The 14,768-nt window shown below is 42.5% G+C and overlaps 1 long non-coding RNA gene across 1 annotated transcript in view; it reads left to right on the top strand.

The window, feature by feature from the left end:
* LOC139232548 (uncharacterized) overlaps positions 1–14,098 on the top strand; it is a 170,666-nt gene extending 156,568 nt beyond the window's left edge. Inside the window, exons 2-3 of the long non-coding RNA XR_011588035.1 lie at positions 12,379–12,450; positions 12,642–14,098. This is a non-coding gene — a long non-coding RNA (uncharacterized lncRNA). The remainder of the gene's footprint in view (positions 1–12,378; positions 12,451–12,641) is intronic.
* Positions 14,099–14,768: the final 670 nt, after the last annotated feature.

Below are 14,768 nucleotides of genomic sequence, written 5' to 3'. Positions count from 1 at the left end.
CATGGCAGCTGTTGATGATTCTGCCATCTCCATTTACATGATACCTTTTGTTTCTTAACTTCTCCCATTACCATCTCCTTTTGCCTTTTTGCAGCTCTTATTATCTTTTTAGTCTTTCTTTGCTTTTCATTATATCTCTCCCAGTATCCTGGATCTACACTATTCTTTGCACTTTACTATGCTCTTTCCTTTAGTTTTGTTATCTTTCACCTCTTTTGTCGACCATGGCGGCTTTATTTGGTAAGTCGAGCTCTTGCCCCTTAAGGGTAAATACTGGTCCTGTATTAAACTCAATTCTTTTTTGAACACTTTCAAATCTTCATCTGTAGTTTTACCTGTTTGTTGTTCAGTTTGCTGTCATCAGTCTCATTTCATTAAGTTCATCATCATCATCATAGTCAGTCCCTCGAAGCGAGGATGACTTGCTTACACGCCAAAAAGGGATGAGTTTACAGCTGTTTCAATGAAGGACCTAATGTTCCACATCCTGAACTACATCGTGAAGGGTGGAAGATGCCTGTGCATGGATTTTTTTAACGTGTGGTGGCCATTGCACACCAGCCACCACACGGGCTTGACAGAGCTAGGTCTTGGTCCAGTGGCAAGGATTACCCACGACTAACTGGAGACCAGCTCTGCTGCACAGACCAAACGCGCACACATATCGCAGTATGGGCTGGCCCGTGCTGCCCCTGGGCCCTCACCTCTTCTGGGCCCCAGATTCACGCCTCTCCAGGGCCCCAGTCACTTCCCTCTATGGACTCTTGCCGCGCCTTCGCCCCTCCTGCTGTGCCTGCCTGCACTGCAATCAGCGACCTGGCTTCGTAGCCGTCGCCCTTCTGCAGCAGCATGTACTGTTCCCTGCAGTGGTATGTCGCATACTACTCCCTCCATTGGCCCCAGCCTGCCGATGGTCCTGCAGGTGTGCAGTCTGCATAAGTCCTGTGACCGTACACCCTCAGAGGAAGTGAGCTCCTCTGAGGAGTCATTATCATCATCATCATGGGCATTTCAACCACTTCGTAATGGATGCGTGAAGACCCTATGGGAGATAAAAGATGTGAACTTCCAGCTCAGATGGGTAATTGAATCCCCTCCCACAGTTAGCCTTACCATAAATGTCTTAAGTTTCACTTTTTCAAACCTAATTTCGAATTTGATTATAATATGATAACTGTGAGATAAATGTTCTGTTGCTATTAGATTATTAAGTAAGTCTGGCTCATTACTAATTAATAAATCTAGCATGGCCTGCCCTCTTGTTGGTTCTTGAACATATTGGCTAGAATCTACCCAGCCCTGCAAGTGTTGTCAAAATGGCCCTGATTGACAATGGGTCTGGATCCCGCTCTAAACCTGCCTCTGTGTGGGTTTCTCAGCTGTCAGGCCTGCATGTCGATTGCAAACCGGATGCCAGGCATACTTAGGTAGTGTAGTGGTATTTAAGAGGATTAAATGCAGGCATTTACAATTTTACTACCTTTTTGTTGGGTTTCCTGTCCCTGTTGGAACTCGCAAAGTAAGTGGAGTCGGGTTCAGTGACTTTCTATAGCTTTGGCAAGTTGACAGCTGCAGAAGCTGTATAAAAGCTACCATTTCACAGGTGTTCAGTTTCAGAAGCTGAAGCGTTCAAGATTTGGAAGGAAATTTTGCTGTGTATGCAGGTTGGAAGTCTTTGTAGTGAACTGTCTAATCACTCCTTGGGAGCAACTCTCTCATAATTCTGTCATTTCAACCTCACCTACTATCTATTCCAGCTGCTTCGGTGCCCTGGAAAACGATTCACCTTGGTCCTCATAATCCCACCGCAATCAGCCCCAAAACCAACAGCACCAGGCACACCAGCATTGCCAAAACAACACCAGCCTTCTCCACAATCACCTGATGGAGCACAGGACACAGGGCATCAGCACCCGACCACATTGCTGCCCAAGAGGCCAGAGATAGTCTCACCATGGTTGCATTTACTTCACTTGACATTGTGCACCCTGGCTGCTACATGATGTGCCAGGTTGGCACCATCCCACACCAGCATAATAAAGCATCCCTTCAATGCCCAAGCCATTCTTTTCACACTCATCACCATTTTGCAGCGTACCCTTATGTCTAACCATTCACTACAACTCACTAAGCCACTTCCAAAGGTGCACACAAATCTGTCCACTTCCAAAGGTGCACACAAAGTATTCAAAATAAAGATTTCAATGTTTGACAACACATTAACAGAATTTCTACATTAGCAGAATATTGGCTGAAACCCAAGTGCCTACACTTGCGTGCTGTTAGCTGGTATGATTGGACTAGGAATTATGGAGAGTGTAATGGATGGCTAGTGAGATGGGAAAGTGATGACATAGATAGAGAGGGATGGGTAGAGGTGCAAGGTAAGTTGGTATGAGTAAGGATGTGCAGGAGTAGGGTAGGGAATTCAAAGTGATGGGAATGTGATGAATGGCACAGCAGGATGAGGTTGAGTGTGGCTTTGCAGTAACTTTTAGTGCTTTCCTGAGATAATTGAAAGGTTTGTGCCACTGCAGCCAGCTACTCCAGACGACATCCCTGCTTGTGCCTTCCTGTGCAATGTGCAACCAGGCTGCGTTGGTCTCCTGGAGATATCTCTTCCATCCATTGGAATGGAAGAGAACCTCTCTGCCTGCTGTGACCCCTTCCATAAGCATCTGGAGGGAGTCATGGGAGAGCCTGGGTGCAGCCATGGACCTTTGTACAGTGTTTGTCAATGTTTGCAGTAGCTCAATGCTGAAAGACACTGACAGAACTGTCAAGTAAAAGTTGGGAATGGCCCCTTTAAGGAAACCGACTGATGACGCATCATCAGATGACGTCATCAAACCCGCTTCCAGTTAATTGGCCGGGAAACCTGCAAGGCGGGCTTAACAAGCCCCAGCCATGGAAGATTGCGGTTAAAGGACAGGCTGAAGCTGGGAGCACGTTCCCCACACACCACCAATGCCACCCGCACCCAATGCGCACCTGTTGGCGAAATTGGAGCCATTGCTTCAGAAAACTATCTTGAATGCACTCAAGAAATTCACTATCTTTCTGACTTGAGCTACTCTGTTCTTCCCAATCTGGATGAAACTTAAAGCCTCCCATCAAAACAACTCTGCTTTTGCTAAAAGCCTCTCAAATCTCTGAAGTAATACATTCTGCCATTTCATTGCTGCCATCAGGAGGCCTGTAGACAACTCCCATTACAGGTTTAAATCAAAAACAAAATACTGTTGATTCTGGAAATCTCAAATGGAAACAGAAACTGCTTGAAGTACTCAGCAGGTCAGGCACCATATGTGGAGAGAGAAACAGAATTAATGCTTCAGGTTGATGACCTCTCATCAGAACTGGCAGAAGTTAGAAAATGGGAAAGTGAGGAGGGGAGGAAAGAACAAAAGAGAAGCTTTGTGATAGGGTGGAAAGCAACAATAATTAAATGACAAAAGGGATGAAGGTGTAAGGCAAAAGGGGCTGGTAATTTGACAAGAACAAAAGATGGGTCTAGAGGCCTAAATGGCAACACCAGAATCATTACCAGCAACTGCTGTCGGAAATAATTGAGCAGTGATTATGATCTGAAATTGTTGAACTCAATGCCCTGGATTTTGCTGTACAGGTTGGGCATCCGAAATCTGGAGTTCCGAAATTCGGAATGTTCCAAAATCCGGACACCGTGCCGATCCATGGTAGGGCCGTCCGGAATCCGGAAAATGCTCCAAAATCCGGACACCCTTCCAAACCGAACTGGGCCCAGGGAAATTCCAAAAAACAAAAAAGAAAACACTCACAAAACCCTCACCCACTAAATCGCTGAAAAAGAATCAAAAAACGAAAACTCCTACCCACGTCTTCTTGCAGGTCTTCACACCCACAGGCACCGCTGCTCCTGGCTCCACAAAGCAGGTCCCCCCCCACCCCCCCCCGGGCGTCTTCCCTCAGCCAGAACACAGGCGTGCCAAAACTCCAAAACCTTGCATGCTCTCGGTCCGCCTAAAACCGTCGGCGCAAAACCCAGCGAAACTCCGCAAAGTCTGCCCCGATTTAGATGCAATTCCAATCTTGCTTTTGAATTTTGGTTTGCAAACATCCTAAAATCTATTGTGGATGGTTATTGTCAAAAAGTAATAGACTGTCCATTCAGTTTCAGCAAGGCAAAACAGACCAGATCAGACTAGCTTCACGCAGATACAGGAAACCTTGAATTAACAAAAACACAAGAGAAGGAGAACAGCAAAGGACTACAGAAAGATGTTCTGAAATCCGGAAATACCCAAACCTTGGCCCGAGCATTTCTGGATTTGGGATGTCGGAAAGACTTTCCGAAATCCAGAAATACCCGAAATCTGGAACGACCTTGAGGTTTCCGGATTTCAGACGTTCAACTTGTACTAATAAAAGCGAGGCTATCAACACTCACTGTTATTACTGGGTAAAACTGACAGCAACTTCTGGCATACACACATGCACAGTAAATGCGTAAATCTGAAAGTTACCACCAGTGATACCCAGCTCCTCCACAGGCTGCACTATTGCAGTCTTTGCCGATGGAATCTGCCTATTTATCACTATAATGGCATAAACTTGAGGTACTTACACACTAGTCTCACACTAAGGACCGATAAAAAAGTTAGGGCTTGTACAATCAAAAGTAACTGAGGTTTTAATAATTACTGTTGAACAACCTTTCTGGCCCTGAAAATTTAATTTTAGAAGTGTGGAGTCTCATTCCCTCAGAAGAAAATTAATGTTGTATTTTTTTTAAATTAAAATAAAAATTTAAGTTTTTCTGTTTTTCTCTTTAATGTCTCTCCCTTAATCCCACGCATATGTCTCAATCTTTATTTTGCTTCCTGTACAATGATTTAAATATAATTTATATTTCCTGTTTTTTATTTCCTGCTTTGCAGCCTGCGTGTCTCAATGAGGATTATGCTAAAATTGTATTGAAACTTGGTTAGACCACACTTGGAGTACTGTGTACAACTCTGGTCCTCATATTATAAAAAGATATAGAGGCACTGTAGAGGATGCAAAAATGATTTACAAGGATAATACCAAAAATTAGAGGTTATACCTATCAGGAAAGGAATAACAGGTTGGATTATTTTCTTTTGAATAGAGGTCTTTAAAATTATGAATGGTTTTGATAGAGTAGACAGCAAAAGAGTGTTTCCACTTGTGCGGAACAGCAAAACTAAAGGCCATCAATATAAGAAATCAAATAGGGAATTCAGAAGAAACGTATTTACCCAGAGAGTGGTGAGAATGTGGAACTCACTACCACAGGGAGTAGTTGAAGTGAATAGTCTAGATGCATTTAAGGGGAGGCTAGATAAGTATACGAGGGAGAAGAGAATACAGGGTTATGCTGATAGAGTTAAATGAGGAAAGACGGGAGGAGGCTCGAGTGGAGCATAACCACCAGCATGGACTGGTTAGGCCGAATGGCCTGTTTCTGTGCTGTATATCCTATGTAATCCTGTGATCCTTCAATCTGATTGGTTGACATCTGAGTGGTGCGACATCATCACTGACACCTGGGAGACCCTGGCCAAAGACCGCCCAAGATGGAGAAAGTGCATCTGGGAGGGCGTTGAGCTCTTCGAGTCTCAACGCAAAGGGCGTGAAGAGGCCAAGCACAGGCAGCGGAAGGAGCGCGCGGCAAAGCAGCCCCACTGACCCCTTCCCTCGACAAATGTCTGTCCCACCTGTACCAGGGTCTGTGGCTCTCGTATTGGACTATTCAGCCATCAAAGAACTCACTTTGGGAGTGGAAGCAAGTCTTCCTCGATTCCGAGGGACTGTCTATGATGATGATGATATGATGAGTGGAAGCCCGCTGACAAGCCCGCTAAAAGTCTGTGGAAATTGTACACAAGGTGAATGGCAAAAGCCATTTCTTCACCACTTACAAAATAACAACTTTTATTTATATAGCGCTTTTAATGTATTAAAAGGTCCCAAGGCGCTTTGCAGCAGTGTTATAAGACAAAACAAATAAATTTGACACCAAGCCACATAAGAAGAAATTAAGGCAGATGACTGAAAGCTTGGTCAAAGAGGTAGGTTTTAAGGAGCGTCTTAAAGGAGGAAAGAGAGGTGGAGAGGTTGAGGGAGGGAGTTCCAGAGCTTAGGGTCCAGACAGCTGAAGGCACGGCCACCGATGGTTGAGCAGTTATAATCAGGGATGCTCAAGAGGGAAGAATTTGAGGAGCGCAGACATCTCATGGGGTAAAGGCGTTACATAAATCCAAATCTTTCTTTTTTTCTTTTTAATGATGCTGAAAAAGATTATAGAGATAGGTAGGGGTGAGGCCATGGAGGGATTTGTAAACAATATGAGAATTTTGAAATCAAGGCATTGCTTAACTTATAGCAAAATCTAGGCCAATGTTAAGTCTGGAAGGTTGTAAAGTGCCTAATCAAAAAATGAGCTTCTGATAAGATTCAGGTCCTCTCTTATTCCTCAATTCTATCCGTAGTCGCTGGTAATTGCTTTCCCTTTTTATATTCTCTCTTACTATCTTTAATCAACCCCTCCTCCTGTTCTAGTTTCTCTATCCTTTGTAAAGACCTTTGAACCTGGAATATTTAACTCCAAATCTTGACCAGTCTGCAGCCATGTCTCATTAATGGCCCCCATATCAAACCCTCGAAGCTATATTTCAACCTCTAAATTACTGAAGTTTTTCTTATACTTTGTGCGTTAGCATATAAAACTCTCATTTGGGAAGAGATCATAATTTGTCTTACTGCCCTGATGCTGTCTTTTTCAAACCATTTCATTTAAAATGTTTCTTATTTGTCACTTCTACTGTAAATACTTTAGTTATTTTAGTATTCTCGTGATTAGTATTATAGCGGTGAGGAGGAATGATATATAAGAGGGATCATTAAGTGAGGCCATATGGGTCGAATTGAAAAATAAAAAAGGGCGATCACACTGCTGGGAATGAATTATAGACCCCCAAACAGTAGGAGGGAGATAGAGGAGCAAATATGGAGGCAAATTGCTATGAAGTCCAAAAACCAAATGATAGTAATAGTAGGGGATTTTAACTATCCAAATATTGATTGGGACAAATTTAGTGTGAAGGGTATAGAGGATGCGGAATTCTTGAAATGCATTCAAGAGAACTTTTTTAGTCAGTATGTAGCAAGTCCAACATGAGAGAGGGCAGTCTTGGATTTAGTTTTGGGGAATGAAGCTGGGCAGGTTGAAGGGCATTAGTGGGTGAGCACTTGGGTGCCAGTGATCATAATTCAGTCAGATTCAAGTTGGTTATGGATAAGGACAAGAATAGAACTGGAATAAAAGTTCTGAATTGGGGAAAAGCTAATTTTACTAAGTTAAGGAGTGATTTGGCCATACTGGACTGGAATTGTGGGTAAATCAGTGTCGGAACAGTGGAAGACATTCAAGGAGGAGATACGGAAGGCACAGGCCAACCATGTGCCCTTAAAAAAAAGGCTGGGAAAAATAATTCAAGAGTCCCCTAATGTACTGATGTGGATAGAGAATTGGTTGGCAGACAGGAAACAGAGAGTCGGGATAAACGGGTCCTTTTCAGAGTGGCAGGAAGTGACTAGTGGAGTGCCGCAGGGCTCAGTGCTGAGACCCCATCTCTTTACAATATACATTAACGATTTAGATGAAGGAATTGAGTATAATATCTCCAAGTTTTCAGATGACACTAAACTGGGTGGCGGTGTGAGCTGTGAGGAGGACGGTAAGAGGCTGCAGAGTGTCTTGGACAGGTTAGGTGAGTGGGCAAATGCATGGCAGACGCAGTATAATGTGGATAAAGTGAGGTTATCCACTTTGGTGGCAAAAACGTGAAGGCAGAATATTATCTGAATGGCGGCAGATTAGGAAAAGGGGAGGTGCAACAAGACCTGGGTGTCATGGTACATCAGTCATTGAAAGTTGGCATGCAGGTACAGCAGGCGGTGAAAAAAGCAAATGGTATGTTGGCCTTCATAGCTAGGGGATTTGCGTATAGGAGCAAGGAGGTCTTACTGCAGTTGTACAGGGCCTTAGTGAGGCCTCACCTGGAATATTGTGTTCAGTTTTGGTCTCCTAATCTGAGGAAGGACGATCTTGCTATTGAGGGAGTGCAGCAAAGGTTCACCAGACTGATTCCAGGAATGGCTGGACTGTCATATGAGATGAGAATGGATCGACTGGGCCTTTATTCACTGGAGTTTAGAAGGGTGAGAAGGGATCTCACAGAAACGTATAAGATTCTGACGGGACTGGACAGGTTGGATGCGGGAAGAATGTTCCCGATGTTGGGGAAGTCCAGAACCAGGGGACATAGTCTTAGGAGAAAATAGGTGCAGGAGTAGGCCATTCAGCTCTTCGAGCCTGCACCACCATTCAATAAGATCATGGCTGATCTTTCACCTCAGTACCCCTTTCCTGCTTTCTCTCCATACCCCTTGATCTCTTTAGCCATAAGGGCCACATCCCTCTTGAATATATGCAACAAATTGGCATCAACTCTCTGCCATAGGGAATTCCACAGGTTAACAACTCTATGAGTGAAGAAGTTTCTCCTCATCTTAGTCCTAAATGGCTTACCCCTTATCCTTAGACTGTGTCCCCTGGTTCTGGACTTCCCCAACATCGGGAACATTCTTCCTGCATCTAACCTGTCCAGAGTATTGTGGGGATCTGGAACTCATTGCCTGGAAGAGTGGTGAATGCAGAAACCCTCACCACTTTTAAGAGATGGTTGGATGGGCATTTAAAGTGCAGTAACCTGCAGGGTTACGGATCTAGAGCTGGTAATTGGGATTAGAATGGATGATCTTTTGTTTGATGGCACAGATATAATGGTAAATACTGCAGGGAATAGAATGCGGCCAGGGTGATCTCCTGGCCTAGTTTTGATCACCTGGATGGGTCGGAGAGGAATTTTCCCAGATCTTTTCTCCCTAAATTGGCCTGGGTTTTTATCTGGTTTTTGCCTCTCCCAGGAGATCGCATGGCTCCGGTTACGATGGAGTGTAAAATGTTTCAGTATAAGGGGTGTCGCAGTTGTGTGAGGCGGACTGTTTGGGCTGGGTGCTCTTTGCCTTTCCGTCATTGTCCATAGGTTTATATATAACCTTTAAGGCTGCTGATCAAGGGCCGTGTGGCTCTTTATCGGCCGGCGTGGACACGGTGGACCAAAATGGCCTCCTTTTGCGCTATAAATTTATATGTTTCTATGTTTCACCTGGAGCATCTGCATCACTGTTTGTGACATGAACTCTGCTCTTACCCCTTGTTTTTATCTTTAAACTATCATTTTTACTTTTGGTTCTGACTGAGCCCTCAACCACCAACGCCTCCCCCCCACCCCCTCCCCCATTTATTGGTTAAAATCCTTTTTACCAGCCTATTTATCCTTTCAGCGAGAATCTGGGTCCCAACCCAGTTCAGGTGCAACACATTCCAAAGGTACACCTCCCCCTTGTTCAAGTACTGGTGCTAGTTGCTCAGGTTCAGAGTCTCACTGCCTGGCACAATCGATACTTCGGCCCCCAATACTTCAGCTCCAAGGCCAGACCAAAATTACATTGAGCTCATTTTTGGTGTTAATGGGCCCACTTTTCAGAGTCCTGGCACCCATATTATCATTGTTAAATGGATGGGTATCAGTTGAAAATTTCCCCCATTGATTTTCAAACAGATCTGTATTTTTTGAAAAGTTGGTGGGATGTAATCATGTTGTGTATCAACTCTTTACTTTCAGCCCACTTCTAGTCTTTGTGCAAACTGTGAATGTCTTTGCAATGATGATAGCTGTCAGTAGTTGACTACCGTTAGCCTTTTAAAGTTATCTTTCATTCCTCTACTTTAACTTTCATGCCTGTTATGCAGCACAACTTCCTGATGTCCCAGTGACCTGTCCACCAAGGTAGAAGCATATTTTTAGAATTATTTAGGTGGTTAAGTTGTGACGTTAGGGAAGCTCATCATTCAAATAAATAATCTGTTCCATATATCAAATAATTACAGTTATGGATGGCCCTCATATATAGCAGGCTCCTGGAAAGTGGTACTGCAAGGATGATATGAAAAATTAGGTTTAATTATAATTATTTTCTAATATAAAGATTGAGTAGTTATCCCAGAACACAAGACTGCCCAGAAGTCTTCACTTTAAAGTAGTTTCACAGAGAGACACAAGGATGGCTGGGGTAGGATGTGGAATTGCCACACTCGTGTAGTATGGAATGCTTTTCTCACGTGGGAAACAGGCCCAATTGTTGAGTTACCTTGCAGCTAACTTTTCCTTTACTTGACGGAGGAGTGTTTGACCCTAACCTCAGATAAGAACATAAGAACATAAGAATTAGGAACAGGAGTAGGCCATCAAGCCCCTCGAGCCTGCTCCGCCATTCAACAAGATCATGGCTGATCTGGCCGTGGACTCAGCTCCACTTACCCACCCGCTCCCCATAACCCTTAATTCCCTTATTGGTTAAAAATCTATCTATCCGTGACTTGAATACATTCAATGAGTTAGCCTCAACTGCTTCCTTGGGCAGAGAATTCCACAGATTCACAACCCTCCGGGAGAAGAAATTCCTTCTCAACTTGGTTTTAAATTGGCTCCCCCGTATTTTGAGGCTGTGCCCCCTAGTTCTTGTCTCCCCGACCAGTGGAAACAACCTCTCTGCCTCTATCTTGTCCATCCCTTTCATTATTTTAAATGTTTCTATAAGATCACCCCTCATCCTTCTGAACTCCAACGAGTAAAGACCCAGTCTACTCAATCTATCATCATAAGGTAACCCCCTCATCTCCGGAATCAGCCTAGTGTATCGTCTCTCTACCCCCTCCAAAGCTAGTATATCCTTCCTTAAGGTGACCAAAACTGCACGCAGTACTCCAGGTGCGGCCTCACCAATATCCTATATAGTTGCAGCAGGACCTCCCTGCTTTTGTACTCCATCCCTCTCGCAATGAAGCCAACATTCCATTCGCCTACCTGATTACCTGCTGCACCTGCAAACTAACTTTTTGAGATTCATGCACAAGGACCCCCAGGTTCCTCTGCACCGCAGCATGTTATAATTTCTCCCCATTCAAATAATATTCCCTTTTACTGTTTTTTATTCCAAGGTGAATGACCTCACACTTTCTGACATTGTATTCCATCTGCCAAACCTTAGCCCATTCGCTTAACCTATCTAAATCTCTTTGCAGCCTCTCTGTGTCCCCTACACAACCCGCTTTCCCACTAATCTTTGTGTCATCTGCAAATTTTGTTACACTACACTCTGTCCCCTCTTCCAGGTCATCTATGTATATTGTAAACAGTTGTGGTCCCAGCACCGATCCCTGTGGCAAACCACTAACCACCGATTTCCAACCCGAAAAGGACCCATTTATCCCGACTCTCTGCTTTCTGTTTGCCAGCCAAATCTCTATCCATGCTAATACATTTCCTCTGAGTCCGCGAACCTTTATCTTCTGCAGTAACCTTTTGTGTGGCACCTTATCGAATGCCTTTTGGAAATCTAAATACACCACATCCATCGGTACACCTCTATCCACCATGCTTGTTATATCCTCAAAGAATTCCAGTAAATTAGTTAAACATGATTTCCCCTTCATGAATCCATGTTGCGTCTGCTTGATTGCACTATTCCTATCTAGATGTCCCGCTATTTCTTCCTTAATGTTGGTTCCAAGCATTTTCCCCACTACAGATGTTAAACTAACCGGCCTATAGTTACCTGCCTTTTGTCTGCACCCTTTTTTACACAGAGGCATTACATTAGCTGCTTTCCAATCTGCTGGTACCTCCCCAGAGTCCAGAGAATTTTAGTAGATTATAACTAATGCATCTGCGATAACTTCCGCCATCTCTTTTAATACCCTAGGATACATTTCATCAGGACCAGGGGACTTGTCTACCTTGAGTCCCATTAGCCTGTCCAGCACTACCCCCCTAGCGATCATGATTGTCTCAAGGTCCTCCCTTCCCACATTCCTGTGACCAGCAATTTTTGGCATGGTTTTTGTGTCTTCCAATGTGAAGACCGAAGCAAAATAATTATTTAAGGTCTAAGCCATTTCCACATTTCCCATTATTAAATCCCTCTTCTCATCTTCGAAGGGACCAACATTTACTTTCGTCACTCTTTGCCGTTTTACATATCTATAAAAGCTTTTACTATCTGTTTTTATGTTTTGCGCAAGTTTACCCTCTTAATCTATCTTTCCTTTCTTTATTGCTTTCTTAGTCATTCTCTGCTGTTGTTTAAAATTTTCCTAATCTTCTACTTTCCCACTAACCTTGGCCACCTTATATGCATTGGTTTTTAATTTGATACTCTCCTTTATTTCCTTGGTTAGTGATGCAGTGAGTGGAAAAAGGTTCCAGTCCCAGAGCTAACATCCTTCATCTTGATGAGCATAAAAAAGTTGCCAAAGAAGTAAGAATAGGGCCCTTTATATAAATGTTGTGAAAGTGAATCCATAAATATTTTCATTCAGTTAAAATATATCTTGTCATAGAATCATAAAATCATAGAATAATAAAGTCTCTGTCTTTATTGTGATAACTAATTCACTACTGAAAGTTTGGATCCAGTACAATTTCAATGTATTTCTTTTCTCCCTACAGCTCCTTAGGATTGGAAGGAAAAATTAACATTTTGAAGATACGTCAGCTATTTCTGGCTTGGACAGTGCTGCACTGTGACTTCAGCAAATTAAATTCCTGACCTACAACAAGCAAAGCAAAGCAGCTGATCCTGTGGAATCACAGCATCATTAATGCCAGTGCGATCTGGATCAGATCATCTCCAACAGCTCTCTATACAGCCAGAAGCTTAACCTGAGCAACTGCTCCAATTCACAGTTCAGTTTGCTTCTAAATCACAATGAAAGTCTGAAGTAAATCTCTCTGATTCTTTTTATCCCTGTTTTTCTTCACTCCTGAAATATTTACGTGAAGCTAATGCTTGAGAAGATCAGTGCTAATATAATCAGTTGAGGAAGCGCTAATCTCACAATTTGCCATAAAACTAATCCAGCCTTCTCATCTGCTACATAAACAAGGAAATAAAATAAAATCGCTAACACTATTGACAAATTAAATGAAAACCGACAAGGGACAGATGATATATTCCTTGCCCCACGCAGAACAGAGGATATGTTTACATGACAGTGAAATGAATTCTACGTGTTGAGAACCATTGAGAAGTGACAGACGCTGTTTACTGTTCACAGGGAAAGATATTATCTCCTATCCTCTCCACATGTCTTTAAGCCATAGCAAACAAAAGCATCAATGCTGATGGTGATTGGTACATTCTCTCCTGCACCACCCCCCCCCCCCCCCCCCGGCCCCCGTCATCATATCAGATGAAAATTTCAGGACAAAAAGTTATTGCCGATGCTCAGAAATTGCATCTCATTGCTCTTCTAATATTTGCACTGTCACTTTTATTTGGGGTAATGATGTGTGTAGTTACTGGCACAGATGGCCTCATGAGATCTGCAACCAAACATGCAGAATCTTGCTGGGCTTTACCAACTAAATAATATGATTTGCATTTGTCTTCAATTCCAGTGGGTGGCATTAATTAAAAAAAAATTATTGTCCTTCAACCCTTCTCCACCCTTATAAAATGAAAAGGAGCCTCAAAGCTGCAGTGAACAATTGAACAAATGTTCTTATCTCCCCTCATGTATAAAAAATAGATTTGATATGGTACATGAAACTTTGGTTGACAAAGAAGAACAATCCATGCAGGATTTGACAGACATTGACTGTACAGTGGTTTTAAAAACAATGCATTAATTTGTCACGCTAATATGGAATACATTTGTTATTTTAAATGGGGTCTACAGGCTTTATAAAACCAGTGGAACTTGCATTTAGAAAGGATGCATAGTTATCGAGAAGCAAAGCACTTTAGTTACATTTTTAAGTTTTGTATTTTTATAGCCATCATTATTAATCCTTGTTCGGCTGTCATTTGATGACTTCAATGTTATTCATCGTGCTAGTGTTTGTATATTATTATTTGCAAGCAGATAACCATTCTGTTTTACCTTTAAACAAACAAAACCTAAGAAAGTAATGTATAGATTTTAAATAGGAGACTCCTAGATATATTTCTTCTATTCATAAAAAATGCAAACAATGTATTTTGTAATTATTAGAGTTTTGAAATCTAAAAAATTATTTTAGTATTAAAGGCCTGCTATATGATATTAGTCAGACAGCAAGTAACAGAAAGAAAACTTTTCATACTCTTTCCTAAATCAAAACTGCTTGTCATAAAAAAGCAACAAGAAAAGATAAAAAATATATTATACTTCGTCTTCATATCGGTGATCAGAATTACAATTAATAGATACTGGTCATCTCTAGGTTGCTGCATACACATTTTTCAATGTTAATCAAACCAGTAATCCAATATGACATAGTTTGCAATAAACTGGTCTAAAGTGAATGTTTGTAAGTTGGATCCTTTCAGAGATTTAAATTACTTTTCAGTTTTAATGAGATTTATCTGCACTTTGGGGGGAGTTTTCAGGGGGGGTCAACAGGTGTGATTGGTGGTGGATCGTGTAGGAATGTGTTTCATTTTGACAGCAGATCGGGACCCCGCTGTCAACCTGCCACCACGCATCTTTACCAAATGTCAGGTTTGCCAGTGCTGAGCAGACCGACACGCAGGGAGGGAAGCAATTAAAATCATTAGCGGCTTGTTTACAGCCACTTATCAATGCTTTTTCC

This window comes from Pristiophorus japonicus, chromosome 1 (genome assembly GCF_044704955.1).
Source record: "Pristiophorus japonicus isolate sPriJap1 chromosome 1, sPriJap1.hap1, whole genome shotgun sequence".
In the NCBI taxonomy this organism is placed as follows: domain Eukaryota; kingdom Metazoa; phylum Chordata; class Chondrichthyes; family Pristiophoridae; genus Pristiophorus; species Pristiophorus japonicus.
The sequence above is the reverse complement of the archived record's forward strand: the minus strand, read 5'-3'. Positions and strand labels throughout refer to the sequence as shown.